General features: G+C 41.9%; 1 non-coding gene and 1 pseudogene across 1 annotated transcript; both read right to left on the bottom strand.

Moving 5' to 3' along the window:
• Positions 1-437: 437 nt before the first annotated feature.
• LOC133754140 (Y-box-binding protein 2-like) overlaps positions 438-16,972 on the bottom strand; it is an 80,196-nt pseudogene continuing 63,661 nt past the window's right edge.
• LOC133754248 (small nucleolar RNA SNORD22) lies at positions 8,888-9,013 on the bottom strand. Its single transcript, XR_009865175.1, has one exon. It is a non-coding gene; the product is annotated as a small nucleolar RNA SNORD22 (small nucleolar RNA).

The following is a 16,972-nucleotide window of genomic DNA, read 5'->3' as shown; positions in this document are numbered from 1 at the left end:
TTAGCATTAAGAGAGTTAAGGAATAATACCTGCCCTCAATGATCCCTTAGGCATGTTTAAATGCCTTATCCAATGTCTATGCAATTTAGGCATTTACTAAAAGACATATGTTAAAAATGGATCAATTTCTTTTTAATACGCAAGGCTGCTTTTGTTTTTACTGAAGGCTAGGGTGGCACATAGTAGTTCATAAAATGGCTTCTGAGTTAGGGGGTTGAGGGAAACAAAAAATAAGCTGAAGTGGGAGAGAAAACCCTAGGAGGTAAGAGGTGGCTGGTTCCTTTTCAGCCTGATTTAGAGGATGGAGTAGACGCCTCTGAGAATCAGGGTGGATCCCTTCCTTCAACCCTTGGTAGGGGAGAGAGGAACCAGGCAAAAGGCTGCTGCTTTGGCTCTCCTGAGTCTCAAGAGAAAGGGGAAAAGCCAATGTTTTCACGTCATGAATTATGGGAAAATGGAGAGGGGTGCTGGGTAGGGTACAAATCAGTCAGAAACACTGGCAGACAGAGATGGTGGCTGGGTGTCCATTGACTTCTATGCTCTCCAGCATGGTGGTGGTGGTGGGTCTCAGTGTTGATGGAGCCTAGGTCTCTGGGGCTGAGGTCTCTGTGGGACCAGCAGCAGAGGCAGTTTCCTGAGTGCTGGGGCTCAGGCCAGGAGCCATCAGTGTGGCCTTGGCTGAATAGGTCTCCCCACCCCCACCTTCCATTTTCGGCTGCTGGGGTGCATAGGAAGGAAGGGCCTGCGATGTCTGGGCCGAAGTCTGAGCTGGGGGACCCCTCACATCCCCATTGTTGGTCTTCCTGTTCTGGGGCCATGTCTTTGGGCTCCAGCCCACAGTGCCCTCTATTGGCTGCTGCTGGCTGGGGGGCCAGGGGTCCTCGCACAGAGGCCAGGCACCCTTGGTACAAGTGATGGCCATGGCCTCTGGGCCCCAACGCAGTGTTCAGCTGGCTCTCCTTCATTGCAAGGTTCTTCCCCAGTGGAGGGCGCCTCTGACCCGTGGGTGCGCGGCAGCCGGGCGAGGCTGGGGCATGAATCATGGAACCTGCTCCGACAGGGGCACAGCGGCTACCCCTTCACCGGCGCCTGCCTGCTCTGGGCCCAGTTACATTAGCAGCTTCTGTGCCCTTCTCTCCTCCCGTGACATCAAGCTCCACAGGGTCCCCATCACCAGCGCTGTGCAGAAACTCCCTGGGGCTGATTCTTCTAATAGCTGTCTAGTGAACAAAGACGTCCTCCTTGGGGTCATCCCTGTTGAATCCGTAACCATCCTGAATTCCCAACACCAGCTTGTCTAGTGACTGGACTGGAGAGCGCGGGGGTCCCCGAGGCAGCATTCGTGTTGGCAGGGGTGCGGGACCTGGCGACCAGGGGGTCCTAGCAGCACTGCCCGAGGCAGATATGCCCCTCTGCTGCCTGCTATCTGCGGCTCCCCAGCAAACATTGGTACTGTCACCACCACCAAACTTGCTACTGTCGCTGGCACTGTCACCACAGGGCTGGAGGCCGCTGTCCACACTCCCCGACCCTCTCTGCCTCCTTCCCCACACTCATCACGGGGTTCAGTATGGGCCACTGCAGCTACCTGCTCCACATCTTCTGCAGCCTTGGCTCTGCCCCCGGTCCCCTAAACCACCCCTGCATGCTGGCAGCAGGCCCAGATCCGAGGCCAATCGCAGCTTGCTGCCGAGGTGCATGCAGGCCCTGCCTCTGGGCACCAGCCAATCGTAGCTCAGCAGCCCCCTGGCCCGCAGGCCCCATTGGATGGAAGACCTCTCCCTGTAACTCTTTCAAATATATAAATAAAATTTTAAAAAGCTTGGCTTTAAAACTGTAGAATGTGATTGTCTTAGGGGTAAATTAGTTGATGAAATATAAAAGAGAACAATTGGTTTCCTAAAATACACACCTAAAAATATAGGTCATTTTATTTGGATTGTGATTTAGAGCACACATTTTCATTGCAACAAAAATACAACAAAGCCATCAGTATACAGCAACTGTGTACAGTTGTTAGCAAGATGGTAGAGTAAATGGCATGCTGTATAACAATCCCTACACTTCATAGAATCTTTTTAAAATTATAACCAAAAGCATAACCTAAATTAATATCCGAGAGTCAGTGTTGTGGTGCACGAAGTTGCTGCAATTCTGGATCCCTTAGAGGAGTGCAGGTTCAAGTCCCACCTGTTCCACTTTTTGATCTGACTTCTTGGGAAGGCAGTGGAAGATGGTCCAAATTCTTGGACACCTACCACCCATATGGGAGACCCAGATGGAGTTCCTGGTCCAGTATGAGCATTGTGGTCATTTAGGGATTTAACCAAATAATGGAAGACCTCTTTTGCTCCTTCTCTGTCATTCTGTCATTCAAATACATAACACAAATTTTTTTTTAAAAGCAGTATCTCAGTTGTTTCTAAAGCAGTTAAATTCAATGTAATTTTATTAGGAAAGCATAATTCAAAAGTCTAAAAACACAATAATGAAGAGAAAATCATTATTAATAAATAGTAAAGAAAACTTTAATGAAGCAGAAATCATAAAGTATTAGAAAAACAACCCAAAATTCCTTTTTATAAAATAAGTAATTACTTAGCTAATCGAACTTTAAAAATGGAGGTGGAGAAATTGCTAATATACAATTTTATAAGTTATAAGATAAAAATAACCACATCTTTGGGCCAGCATTGTGGCCTAACTGGTTAAGCACTCACATGCAATGGTGGCATTCCATATGGGTGCCAGTTTCTAGTCCAGCTGCCCTACTTCTGATCTAGCTCCCTGCAAGTGGACCTAAGAAAGGCAGCAGAAGAAGGCTCAAGTCACTGGGCCCCTACACCCATGTGGGAGGCTGAGATGAAGCTCCTGATTCCTGGCTTTTGCCTGGCCCAGTCCTGGCTGTTGTGGTCATATGAGCAGTGAACCAGCAGATTGAAGATCTCTCTCTCTCTCTCTCTCTCTCTCTCTCTCTCCCTCTCTCTCTCTTTCTCTCTCACCACAATAAATATCTCACCACAATAAAAAGAAGTAGAAGAAATCTGCAAATCCTTGGAAGCATAGATGATCTCATACTATCCACATATAGACAAGGAAGGAAAATTTCATCTAAAAGTCAACAGATTTCATCAACAAAGAATTCTTAGACCAAAAATGAAGTATAACAATTATGAAATATTACAATGAGTACAAAATATTAAATAATTTTAAATAGCAAGATAATTATATATAATAATCCAGACTAAATTGGTTTAATATTAAATCTGTTAATGTAATCAATTATATTGAGTAGACAAAAGGAAAGTAATATTGTTATATCAGATCATATGCAAAAATGACAGACTTTAGACATAAAGAGTATATATTTTATTATCTCACGACTATGTCAGTCAAAAATACAGGCACTGATTCATTGGAAAATATGTCTGTTTCTCATGATATTGGCTGAGATCACACTGGGATATTAATCTTGGGTATCAGCTCATCTACAAGGTTTAAGACAATTAATACACTTAACTGGTGTGTTGTCACAGAGGTGGCGAGGGTGCTGGGAATCAGCTGGGCATGCTTCACTCTCTAAGTTTCTCCAGGCATTGCCCACAAGAGAGTAGTTCTACTGACTTCAATAAGGCCTAAAACTGCCGTTGCATTGAAGGCCAGGTCTAGAAACTGGCACGACATTGTTTATAGTGTGATCCTGTGTCCAGGCACTCACATAGTAGCTTAGAGTCAGAGGAAGAGAATGCAGACTCTACCTCAATTAAGGAACATCAGATATTTTCTTGGCATCTGTAATTAGAGGCAGATTATGTGTTAACAAAATCTTCCTCAGATGTAGGACCCCCAAACCCCTCAATCTCAACAAATATTGTTAGTGTTAGAATTTGAAAGTGGGAGGAGGGATAGCGGGAGTTGGGTAAAAAATTGGGGAAGTTGGCATGTTTCACTAATTGTGGAAGACTATCAGAATTCTATAAAAATAGAGAACTCAGGCTGGCGCCGTGGCTCAACAGGCTAATCCTCCGCCTTGCGGCGCCGGCACACCGGGTTCTAGTCCCGGTCGGGGCACCGATCCTGTCCCAGTTGCCCCTCTTCCAGGCCAGCTCTCTGCTGTGGCCAGGGAGTGCAGTGGAGGATGGCCCAGGTGTTTGGGCTCTGCACCCCATGGGAGACCAGGATAAGCACCTGGCTCCTGCCATCGGAACAGCGCAGTGCGCTGGCCGCAGTGCGCTACCGCGGCGGCCATTGGAGGGTGAACCAACGGCAAAGGGTGACCTTTCTCTCTGTCTCTCTCTCTCTCTCTCACTGTCCACTCTGCCTGTCAAAAATAAAAAAAAAATAGAGAACTCAATGAGTGCATATTGATTGTGACAAATATATCATTCTAGTATATGATGTTAGCAGTAAGGAAGCCCAGTATGGGATATATAGGAACTATGTGATTATTTTATACTATTTGTTTTGTACATTTAAAGTATTCTGAAGTAAGTTATCTTTATAATAGCATTGATACACTAAGAATTTTGAAACAAAACTATATAGCACTTAAGCGTTGGACATAGATGCCACTTTCTTCATTGTTATTAGATTATTAACTATGGAAATAGGGAAAAAATCAAATTAGAACCATAATAATTTCAGAGGAGGAGAAAAATATTTTGTTGAACATTATTTGGTTACAGAAAAAATTAAAATAATCTTGGAAAAGCTAAAATTAGCAAGCTAACCTAATGAATCATTTTATAAAATCAATATTCAAATAACAATAGTCTGTGTTTTTCAACACACACCAATTACAAAATATAATGGAATAGAAGATCTCATTTTAACTAAAAAATATTAAAATAAAATAAAATGTTAGAGAAGCTTATACACACGTATCATTGTAAAAGGGGAAAACATGTTTTTGAATAAAAGCTTAATATTATAAAAAGTTTTTACCCCATTTTAATTTATAGAAACTTAAATATGAAAGGTGCATTTTATAAAATGTATTTATAATTTATAAATTATAAATTCTTTTTTTTTTTGACAGGCAGAGTGGACAGTGAGAGAGAGAGACAGAGAGAAAGGTCTTCCTTTTTGCCGTTGGTTCACCGTCCAATGGCTGCCACGGTAGGCGTGCTGTGGCCGGCGCACCACGCTGATCCAATGGCAGGAGCCAGGTGCTTCTCCTGGTCTCCCATGGGGTGCAGGGCCCAAGCACTTGGGCCATCCTCCACTGCACTCCCTGGCCACAGCAGAGAGCTGGCCTGGAAGAGGGGCAACCGGGACAGAATCGGTGCCCTGACTGGGACTAGAACCCGGTGTCCCACGCCGCAAGGCAGAGGATTAGCCTATTGAGCCACGGCGCCGGCCAAATTCTTAATTTAAAAATCACTGGATACTTTATTTTCTACAGTAAATTATTATAGGCATGTTAAGAACACTCAAGCCAAAAATAGTGAAAAAAAATCCTGCAGAAAAGAACAGCAAGGAGAAAGGACCCTGTAATAATGTTCACACAGTGTGATAGTGGTGAATAAAGGAAAAAAAAAACAAAATTTATATTTTGATTCAATTATGCATGGAAACATAACATAAAAAAGCAACATGTTTAGTAGCAAATGCAAAAAAAAGAGGCAGAGGAGGAGGTGTGGGAAGAGAGGGGTAGGGAAAGGAAGGAAGGGGAGGGGAGATGAAGGAGTGGGAAGGAAGCCAAGAGGTGGGGGTGGGGGATGAGAAGAAGAAAAGGAGGCACTTGGCGCCACATTCCCTAGTCTGAGAAGCCACATTTTCAAGAAGTGACTTCCAGGGAGCACACTGTGCTGCCCCATTTGCCCTGCCTGCAGGTGCAGGCCTATACACCACCTGTGGGTCAGCATCCACTGAGTCTGTACCCTGGCCCTGCTGGGCCAAGAGCCTAGCACATGTGATTGTACTGTAGCAAGGAGCTCCTGTGTCCTTGTGGGGAAGTGACACATGGAGTCCCACCATGTCCAGAGTGAGTGCAACTCATGAACCAGCAAAGAAAGGGGAAAATACTCAGAGGCCCCATCCAGGTCCTGCACAGGCTGCTCCACTGAAGACCTGTGCTCTCCCCCAACTGGGTGCCTGAATTCAATGATGCAGGCTCTCTCTGCAAAGTGCAGAACTTGGCGTCCCAGTGGAGTAGAAGACTCAACTGAACTAGTGGAAATGTGAAAGTTCTAAGCAATACACTATGAAGGTGAAGACAGAGGCCTAAGATGCTGCCGTGGACTGCCCTGCAGTATTCCAGCTAACAGGAGCAGCTGGGCAGCAGTAGGCAGCTGCGTGGAGAGGAGGCAGCTGGAACCCCTGGCTGGCATGTGCAACCAGCAGAACAGCTTGCCCTGCAGGGACAGTGGAGCACAGTCTGGCAGGAGCTTGGGCTTGGAGCAGTCAGGCGAGGAGGAGCCCAATAAGGACACAATAGGACTGCCACTTCCTCTGTATGACATCTTGCACAAGCTCCTGGAAAAGAAGAATCCATTCTCTGGAACCTGCTGTGCACCAAGAAGCTCCTGATGGCAAACCCCAGGAGCAACAGTTCCTGCTCTCCTCAGTGAGCCCCAGAAGTAGATTGCAGCAGCATAGAAGTCAATTGGTAACTTTGAACTCCTCTATTTCCTGTCCTGGGAGATGTTAGGCTGAACAGTGGTTGCTCTTGGTGTTGAGCATTGTTCTGGAGTGTCTCTATGATGTCCACAGATTGTATCTTGTATCCTGGGGCATGGCTCCCTGCATTTGCACATGTAAACACTCTTGTAAATCTGACTCATGTGTTCCCTGATGGTGCAGCTGAAGTTGGAGGGAGCTGAACTATGAGATCAAAGGACAGGAGAAATGGGGTTCTCTTCTCTTCCTGGCTGTGTCCTGCCCACCCCTTGCAGGTTCGAAATGCAAATCAGCAATTGTCTTATTTCTCTTCCCACATTGTGCATGCTCTGTTTTATCTATTTTTTTTTAATTAAAAAGAAATCCTTTTTTTGAAAACAAATTACCAAGCTTTAATTGGGCAATTTACTTTAAAAAATTGCTTTAAATATTTGAGGTGAAGTGTACTGACTTTTCCAGACTCAAATGTAGCTTCTCCAGGCAGCAATACATCCTTGCTCCCCAAGGCCAGCCGTGGGCTGGGGCCCACTGGGAGCTGGCACTGGAAGGATTAGGTTATCTCAGAAGATTCCTGTGTCCTTTTCATGGTCTACTCAGAATTGTCCAGGCCCTGATGGCTCATGCCTACCCATTTCTTGTTTTTAGAACATGTGTCTATTCCCTCCTTACTGATTGAGAAGGCCACACTGTGCCTGGCTGGCAACTTGCTCTTCAGGAGTTGGGGATGGGAACTTCCCCAACAGATCAATTCCACTGGAGGCCTCATACCTGGCCTACAAGGAAGAGGAAACAATGAAACCATAACTGAGCAAGGAGCCTCAGATGCCTGGGACATTAACTGAACCACACAGTGTAGTCCTAAAACCCTTGTGGGAGGCTGTAGATTTAATAACATCATGGCTTAATAGTTTGCAGCCTTAACTTGCAAATACTATAGGCTGGCATTGTAGCATAACAGGTTAAGATGCCACTTGCAATACCAGTATCCCATATAAGTGCCAGTTCAATCCTAACTGCTTCATTTCCAATCCAGCTCCTTGGAAAAGTAGTGGAGGACAGTATAAGTATTTGGGCCCCTGCCACACACATTGGAGCCCTGGTACAGCTCCTGGATTATGGCTTTGACCTGGCCCAGCTCAGCCATTTTGGCCATTTGGAGACAGAACCAGTGGATGGAGGATCTCCCTCTCTCTTCCTTTTTTGTACCCTCTATCTGTTACTCTGCCTTTCAGATGAAATAAGTAACTATTTAAAGATGCAGAAATACTTGAACTAGCCTATAAATTTTCTTTTTTTAAAAAGATTTATTTATTTGAAAATCAGAGTTACACGGAGAGAGGAGAGGCAGAGAGAGAAAGAGAGGTCTTCCATCCACAGGCTCACTCCCCAGATGAACGCAATGGCTGGAGCTGTGCCAATCTGAAGCCAGGAGCCAGAAGCTTCTTCTGCATCTCCCAGATGGGTGCAGGGGCCCAAGGACTTGGGTCATTTTCTACTGCTTTCTGGGGCAATAGCAGAGGGCTGGACAGGAATCGGAGCAGCTGGGTCTCGAACTGGTGTGCATTTGGGATGCAGGTGCTTTAGCCCAGGCCCATTGAGCCACCGCGCCAGCCCCATGCCTAAGAATTTTCTTCATACCCCTAATATGCACTGTATTCTAGGGGTTGTATGACATAATTCTGTCTACACACAGTAGGTATTTTTCTTCTGTGAGCCTGGACTTTGAGCAATGTGTGGTTGTTGTAAATGCCTTTGCTGGTTATTTTGGTTGAGGCTTTAAGCCTAAGTTATTGGGATTTTGAAATGCACAAGGAGACACTCACACCATCAACCACCCCAACACACACACATACAAATACACACATTTGTTCTTAGTAGAAAACTTAAGTGAGATGAAGCAGACCTGTATGGATAGTGATTTCACCTTTTTGTGTGCCTGGGAAGAAGGGCCTGGAGCACGTGGGAGGCTCTCCTCACTATACATTGGCCTCCTTAACACATGAATGCACACCTGTGCACCAACAGACACTCATGTGCCCTACCCAAAGACAGCTGCAGTTCTCTCCAGGCAGCCCTGCCTGTGAAGCATCCTGTGGAATATGTTCTAGTCACTAGGATACATCTGACAGGATTCCAAGCCCTGAGAAAACTATCCTGTTCTTCTCACAGGTGGACTGTGATCCTGCAACTCCTGCAGCATAATCCATTGATGAATCATTTTTTTTTTGCTAGTTATTCCTTTTATTATGTGCAAGAAGCCTTTATTGTCCCTCAGACAGTTCCTTCTGGAACACACTTCCCTCTTTTCTCCCAGCCAGCCCCAGTAGGTTCACCTTTACAGGCTCTGGGGTTAGGACAGGAAGTAAGATGTGTGAGTGCTTCCTCATTGGGAATGATGAATCATTTTTAAAAACTTCCTGACTACCCACATTAGGGAAAACCAACAGTTTATAGGAATTAAGACCATCTCTTTGTAACCTAGAGCATGGTAAACTTTTGCAAATTATTTTGCTGATTTCCTCAACACCTTTCCCATACAGGGCTTCTGCTCCCCCAGTCCTACAACTGTGTTCAGTGAAGAGAAATGGGTCTGCTCTGAGAGCTGTCTCATTGCCCTCTTACTGTCAGACAATGCCTGCAGCTCCTGTGTTCTGCCTGTATGGTGTCCTCAATTCTCCAACACACAGGCGGCTCCAGTGAGGGGTGGTGGTGATGGTGGTCATGCTGATGGTGTGTGTATGTATATGTTTTTCACATGAAGCACTGAAAGCACAAAATACTTCATTTTTTCAAAATTTACTGTGTTCTAGAAATTTGTTGGCAACCCCCATTCTTGACTGATCTAGTTTTTCACTAATTTTTTTCACTAATTTTTTCTTTTTATCTTTACCTTGTTAACTTGAGAATTACAGAAATAATTACACACTCTGACACTGAATAAAAACACTAACTCACAGTATGTGGTAGTATTCATCCTTTTCTGTTAGTAAGTTTTGAAGAGTATATGAAGATAGTCATGAATGCACTACGTGTTCAAATCCTGCTTCAGTTCATGTGGCTGTATCTATATAACAAACATATGACAGGGAATAAAGTCCCATCTAGTGTCATGAGTGCTAATGTCCCCTACCTTCTGGGTGTTGGCCCCAAACCTCTTTCCTCTTAAGTTTGCAAAAGAGCATCACATCAGCAGCAATCAGAAACCAGACAGTGGGAACACACTGGCTCTTTCATTGGTGTCATATATTTTAATATATTATTCTGTGATAAGCAACTATTTCAGAAAAACTAATAAAAGTGATAGATGATAGCTGGTAACAGCTTGCTCTCTCTTACTTTGGCTTCCACATAACTGAATCTTAATTTTAAATGAAGGTCTGGCATTGTGTCACAGCAGGTTAAGCCCCTGTTTGTGGCAGCAGTATCCTGCACTGGAATGCCTCTTCAAGTTCTGATTGTTCTGCTTCCAATATAGTGTCTTGCTATTATGCCTGGGAAGGCAGTGGAAGATGTCCCATGTACTTTGCCCCTGCCACCCATGTAGGAGATCAGGATGTAGTTTCTGGCTCCTTGCTTCAGCCTGGCCCACACATGCATGTTGTGGTTATTTGGGAAGTGAGCCAGTAGAAGCAAAATCGTTTCACCTCTTCCTTCTCTCTGTTGTTCTGCATTTCATTTTATCTGAAAATGTGACAGACTTTCAAAATTTAACATTGTATCAAAGTGAGTTACTAAAATGCATTTTTCTCATATGAAAAATCAGGAAATATTCTCAGTGGACCAAAAACATGAGTGCAGAAATGACATCAGATGATTTTACTTTCAATACCCGCTTAAAATCTCTTGGCACTAAAAAACACAACAAAAAGCATTGAGGAAAGTTTATGAGAAGATGTCAGGCAAACAACATGCAATAAAACATTGAGATCACCAAGAAAAGAAAATTTGACAAGCAGTCACTACAGTTATATGGGTTCTTGCTGGGAAAAATGACTTTTCAACAATACAATGAACTGGATTCCAGTCAATACCTGTTGCTATTGAGCTGCAGTAGTTACCGTATCTGAGGACAGCAAGAACTTTCCAAAGAAGAAACTGGAATGAATGTAACTGAACAGATGAAACCTTGAGAACTGAATATGTAAAGTCCGCACAAGTCCTTGAGCATGAGATAGACTGAGCATTGATGGAGTGAAACTACATGAGGTTCACCAGAGTAACTGATCCTGGGATGGAAGTATAAAAATACATTTCAGATTATTTGGTTTGGAGGGTATCTAAGTTCCAACCCAAGTAAGACCTTGTTGACATATTATTAACATCACAAGCGTGTAAGTGAAATACCTAAAGGCTGTACTTTTTAAGTAAGAACCACACACTGAAGTAATGCTTATTTTAGACCATTCTACAAAAAAGTATGTTAAATAGCCTTGGTTTGATGTTAAGGGAAATAAAATGTTGGTGGTCAAGACCTTCAAATTTAATAGTGCTTATGGAAAACTTGACATATATTCGTGCCTACTCTAGAAAAGCTGAAAACCAAGACTAAACAAGTTTAAGGTAACAAGCCAGTAATTAGATTACCTATTAGAACAAATATGAATATAGGAGTCAAATAAAACTTTTGCCTGGTGTAATAATAGAATAGGATTGACCAATCTTCTCACTGAAAGCATATAAAATGCTGAAATGCTGAATTCATGGCTTTCAAATTGCCCTTGCAAAAATATTGGTGTTTTAATCCAGAAGAAATGGACTAGTTAAAATAAAGACACAATCTGCCTCAACTCACATCAGAAGAAATAAATATCTTAAAAGTTTCTATATCTATTAAAGAAATTCCGTTAAAGGATGTTTTCACAGCAGTTGCTGCTTGATATGCCTGCAACCAACAGTGGACTACCTTGGTTCAAGTAATAGCTCCACTCCCAATTCAGACTTTCTATTGACATGCACACTGGTAGGTAAAAGCCAATGTCTAAAATTTTTGTGTCTCTGTCACTTACATCAAAGATCTGGATTATACTAATATGGGGAGACCTGGGTTGTGTTTATGTCTCCAAACTGCAGGTTTGCTGAGTTTCAGCTGTTGCGGTCACTTGGTGAATTGAAGAGCAAAAGAAGAGACCTCTTTCTCTGATTTCCAAATAAATAGATAAAAATTAAATAGAAACCATTTATTTAAAGATAAATTAATTCAGTAACAATCTCCTAAAAGAGAAAGCAGCAGGCTCTGATGGGTTTGCTGAGAAATTCTATGTAACATCTAAGAAATAATTGCTGTAATTATTTGTGAATTTTTCTGGAAGATAGAACGTGAAGAAATGCTCCCATATCCAAACTATACAGACATGGTGCAGGAAAGTAATTTCTAGGCCAGTATCTCTCATATACATAGATGCACATATTTTAAAATTTTTCATAATATTCAATAAGGTATTATAAGCATGATGTTTGATAAACATATGGAATTAGTTCCAGATATTTAAGGCAGGTCAAACTGCCCATGTGGGTGCCAGTTCAAGACCTGGCTGCTCCACTTCTGATCCAGCTCTCTGCTATGGCCCAGGGTAGCAGTGGAAGATGGCCCATGTCCTTGGGCCCCTGCACTCACATGGGAGGCCTGGAAGAAGCTCCTGGATCCTAGCTTCAGATCAGCACAGCTCCAGCCATTGCGGCCATTTGGGAGTGAACATTCGGATGGAAGACCTCTCTATCTCTCTCTGCCTCTGCTCTCTCTGTGTAAGTCTGACTTTCAAATAAAAAAAAATCTTAAAAAATGTTCTTTTTATATTAATAAAAATGAAAAAGAACTGAAAAATATTTTAGAATAATGAAGGGAAAATTTTTTTAAACTTTTATTTAATGAATATAAATTTCCAAAATATAGCTTATGGATTACAATGGCTCCCCCCCCCATAACTTCCCTCCCACCCACAGCCCTCCCCTTTCCCGCTCCCTCTCCCCTTCCATGCACATCAAGATTCATTTTCAATTCTCTTTATATACAGAAGATCAGTTTAGTATATATTAAGTAAAGATTTCAGCAGTTTGCCCCCACATAGCAACACTAAGTGAAAAATGCTGTTGGAGTACTAGTTATAGCATTAAGTAAGAGTGTACAGCACATTAAAGACAGAGATCCTACATAATATTTTTTTAACAATTGATTATTTTGCTGTGAGGTTTCCTTCCTTTACCTTCTTTCATATTGGTGACCGTGTTTCTGTGTTTCTGTATGTAACACATCTTTAGGCATCTTTTGCAGGGCTGGACGAGTGGCGACATATTCTTTCAATTTCTGTTTGCTGTGCAAGGTCTTTATTTCACCTTCATTCACAAATGAGAGTTTTTCAGGATATAATATTCTGGGTTGGCAATTTTTCTCTCTTAGTACCTTGGCTATGTCTCGCCATTCTCTCCTAGCTTGTAGGGTTTCTGATGAGAAGTCAGCTGTGAGTCTAATTGGAGATCCTCTGAGAGTAATCTGGCATTTCTCTCTTGCACATTTTAGGATCTTTCCTTTATGTTTCACTGTGGTTGATTATGACGTGTCGTGGTGAGGATCTCTTTTGGTCATGCTTATTAGGGGTTCTATGAGCTTCCTGTACTAGGATGTCTCTGTTCTTCTCCAAACCTGGGAAATTTCCTGCTAGTATCTCACTAAAAAGGCCTTTTAATCCTTTCTCCCTCTCCATGCCTTCAGGTACTCCTAGAACCCGAATGTTGGGTTTTTTAATAGTATCCTGTAGATTCCTGACAGTATTTTTTAGATTTCTGATTTCTTCTTCTTTTCTTTGATTTGATTGTTTCCTTTCCTGTTCTCTGTCTTCTAATTCTGATATTCTCTCTTCTGCTCACCCATTCTGTTTTTGAGGCTTTCTAATGTGTTTGTCATTTGATCTATTGAGTTCTTCATTTCATTATGGTTTCTTGTCACTATCACAGTTTCTTGTTCTACTAGTTGTTTCATTTCATTTTGATTCCTCCTTAATATTTCATTTTCATGAGAGAAATTTTCTATCTTGTCCATTAAGGATTTCTGTAGTTCAAGAATTTGTTTTTGAGAACTTCTTAATGTTCTTATCAGTTTTTTGAGATCCGCTTCTTGCATTTCCTCTATCTCTTCATCTTCATAATCTTGCATTGGGGTGTCTTGTTCATTTGGGGGCATCATAGTGTCTTCCTTGCTCTTGTTACCTCGGCTTCTACATTTGTTGTTTGGCATGTTGGAGATAATTTATGTTTGTTTGTTGTTTTTTACTATACAGCAGTAAGAAACAACGAAACCCGGTCATTCGCAACAAGATGGAGGAATCTGGAAAACATCATGCTGAGTGAATTAAGCCAGTCCCAAAGAGAAAAATATCATTTGTTCCCCCTGATCGATGACAACTGAGCACCAAAGGAGAAACCTGTGAAGTGAAATGGACACTATAAGAAACAATGAACTGATCAGCTCTTGTCCTGACTCTTGATGTACAATGTAATACTTTATCCTTTTTAGTATTTTGTTGTTGTTGTTCTAGTACTAGTGGTTGAACTCTGTAATTAACACACAATTATTCTTAGGTGTTTAAATTTTAACTGAAAAGTGATCCCTGTTAAATTTCAGAGTGGGAATAAGAGAGGGAGGAGATGTACAACTGGGGACATGCACAATCGGACTTGCCGCAAATGGTGGAGTTAGAAATGTGCCAGGGGATTCCAACACAATCCCATCAAGGTGGCATGTACCAATGCCATCTCACTAGTCCAAGTGATCAATCTCAGTTCACAATTGATGGCTCTGATAGGTCTAAGAATCAAAGGGATCACACAAACAAGACAAGTGTTTGCTAATACTAACTGATAGAATCAAAAAGGGGGAGAAAGATCCAACATGGGAAGCGGATACACAGCAGACTAATATAATGGCAGATGTCAACACTCTGGCCTCAGAATCAGCCCTCAAGGCATTGGGATCTGGCTGAAGAGCCCATGAGAGTATAGTAGGCATGGAAAGCCAAGATATCATGGGAAAAAAAGACCTAAATGAATGATCTTTGTGAGTGAGATCCCAGTGGAAAGAACGGGGCCATCAAAGAAGGAGGTACCTTTCTCTGAAGGGAGGAGAGAACTTCCACTTTGACTATGACCCTATCAGAATAAGATCAAAGTCAGCATACTCTAAAGGCTTCCATAGCCCTGGCAACTCATGACTAGAGCCTAGGGAGATTACTGACGCCATGAACAGGAATATCAAATTGTTAAGTCAGCAACAGGAGTCACTGTGTACTTACACCCCATGTGGGAGCTGTCCTTAATGTGTTGTCTAATGTGAAGTGATGCTATAACTAGTACTGAAACAGTATTTTTACACTTTGTGTTTCTGTATGGGTACAAACTGATGAGGTCTTTACTAATTATATACTGAATCGATCTTCTGTATATAAAGATAATTGGAAATGAAAAAAAAACTGGTGTTAAATTGGAAATGGCATAGAAAATTAATTAATTTTAAAAAATATTATGTAGGATATCTGTCTTTAATGTGCTGTACATTGTTATTTAATGCTATAATTAGTACTCCAATGGTAGTTTTTTCACTTTATGTTGCTAGATGGGCAAACTGTTGAAATCGTTACCTAATATATACTAAACTGATCTTCTGTATATAAAGAGAATTGAAAATGAATCTTTATGTGAATGGAAGGGGAAAGGGAGTGGGAAAGGGGAGGTTTGCAGGTGGGAGGGAAGTTATAGGAGGGGGGAAGCCATTGTAACCAATAAGCTGTACTTTGGAAATTTATATTCATTAAATAAATTTTAATAAAAAAAGAATTGATTAATTTTCTATGCAATTTCCAATTTAACACCAAGTATTTTTTTTCATTTTCAATTATCTTTATATACAGAAGATCGATTCAGTATATAATTAGTAAAGATCTCATCAGTTTGCACCCACACAGAAACACAAGGTGTAAAAATACTGTTTCAGTACTAGTTATAGCATTACTTCGCATTGGACAACACATTAAGGACAGATCCCCCATGAGATGTAAGTATACAGTGACTCCTGTTGATTCAATAATTTGACACTCTTTTTTATGGCATCATTAATCTCCCTAGGCTCTAGTCATGAGATGCCGAGGCTATGGAAGCCTTTAGGGTTTGCCAACTTTGATCTTATCCCAAGAGTGTCATAGTCAAAGTGGAAGTTCTCTCCTCCCTTCAGAGAAAGGTACCTCCTTCTTTGATGGCCCCATCTTTTCCACTGGGATCTCACTCACAGAGATCTTTCATTTAGTTCTTTTTTTTCAGAGTATCTTGCCTTTCCATGCCTAAAATACTCTAATGGGCTCTTCAGCGAGATCTGAATGCCTTAAGGGCTGCTTCTGAGGCCAGAATGTTATTTAGGACATCTGCCATTCTATAAGTGTGCTGTGTATCCCACTTCCCATGTTGGATGGTTCTCTCCCTTTTTGGCTCTATCTGTTAGTATTAGCAGCACTAGTCTTGTTTGTGTGATCCCTTTGACTCTTTGACCTATCAGTTTGCTCAATTGTGAACTCAAGATGATCACTTGGTCTAGTGAGATGGCATTGGCACATGCCACCTTGATGGGATTGTATTGGAATCCCCTGGCACATTTCTAACTCCACCATTTGGGGCAAGTCAGATTGAGCATGCCATGAAGGGAAAATTTTAAAATTATACTGAATACATTGGAAAAGACAAAAGAATGAGTAATCAAATTTGTCTTTTCATTATGTTTGTAAAGTGTAGAATCTCCTTGTAATCTTAAGTGGTTAGGATTAAAGTCTAGTGATTATTTACTATTGTATATGCATGTGAGTCCCAGAAAGGAGACTTTCAACTTGTTTAGGCATTTTTGTGTTATCTGGTGGCAGAAGATAGCAAAGCTGAAGGTCTTCATCCACTCACCCATGTGTTAGTATCTATCCATTAATGACTACCTAAACTTCCAGTAAGTCAAAAAATTTTCAGAGTAGATAAAGAAGAGCTATAGTCTTTTTTTAAATTTATACTTCTCCACCAGTTGTGGAAAACAAATGATAAATGACTGTGGCTGCACTTAGAGGGATAAGGCATAATGCCAGATCTGTAAGTCTCTAAACCCCATGTTCAAATGCATTGTGATCACATTTGTGATCACATTGTGATCAGCATTTGTGACCTTCACATTCTACTTAAACACCTTAGGCCTCAGTTTCTTTTTCTTTTTTGTTTATTTGACAGAGTTAGACAGTGAGAGAGAGAGAGACAGAGAGAAAAGTCTTCTGTTGGTTCACCCCCCAAATGGCTGCTATGGCCAGAGCTATGCCAATCTGAAGCCAGGAGCCAGGTG

This window comes from Lepus europaeus, chromosome Y (genome assembly GCF_033115175.1).
Source record: "Lepus europaeus isolate LE1 chromosome Y, mLepTim1.pri, whole genome shotgun sequence".
NCBI classification, from domain to species: Eukaryota; Metazoa; Chordata; class Mammalia; order Lagomorpha; family Leporidae; genus Lepus; species Lepus europaeus.
The sequence above is the reverse complement of the archived record's forward strand: the minus strand, read 5'-3'. Positions and strand labels throughout refer to the sequence as shown.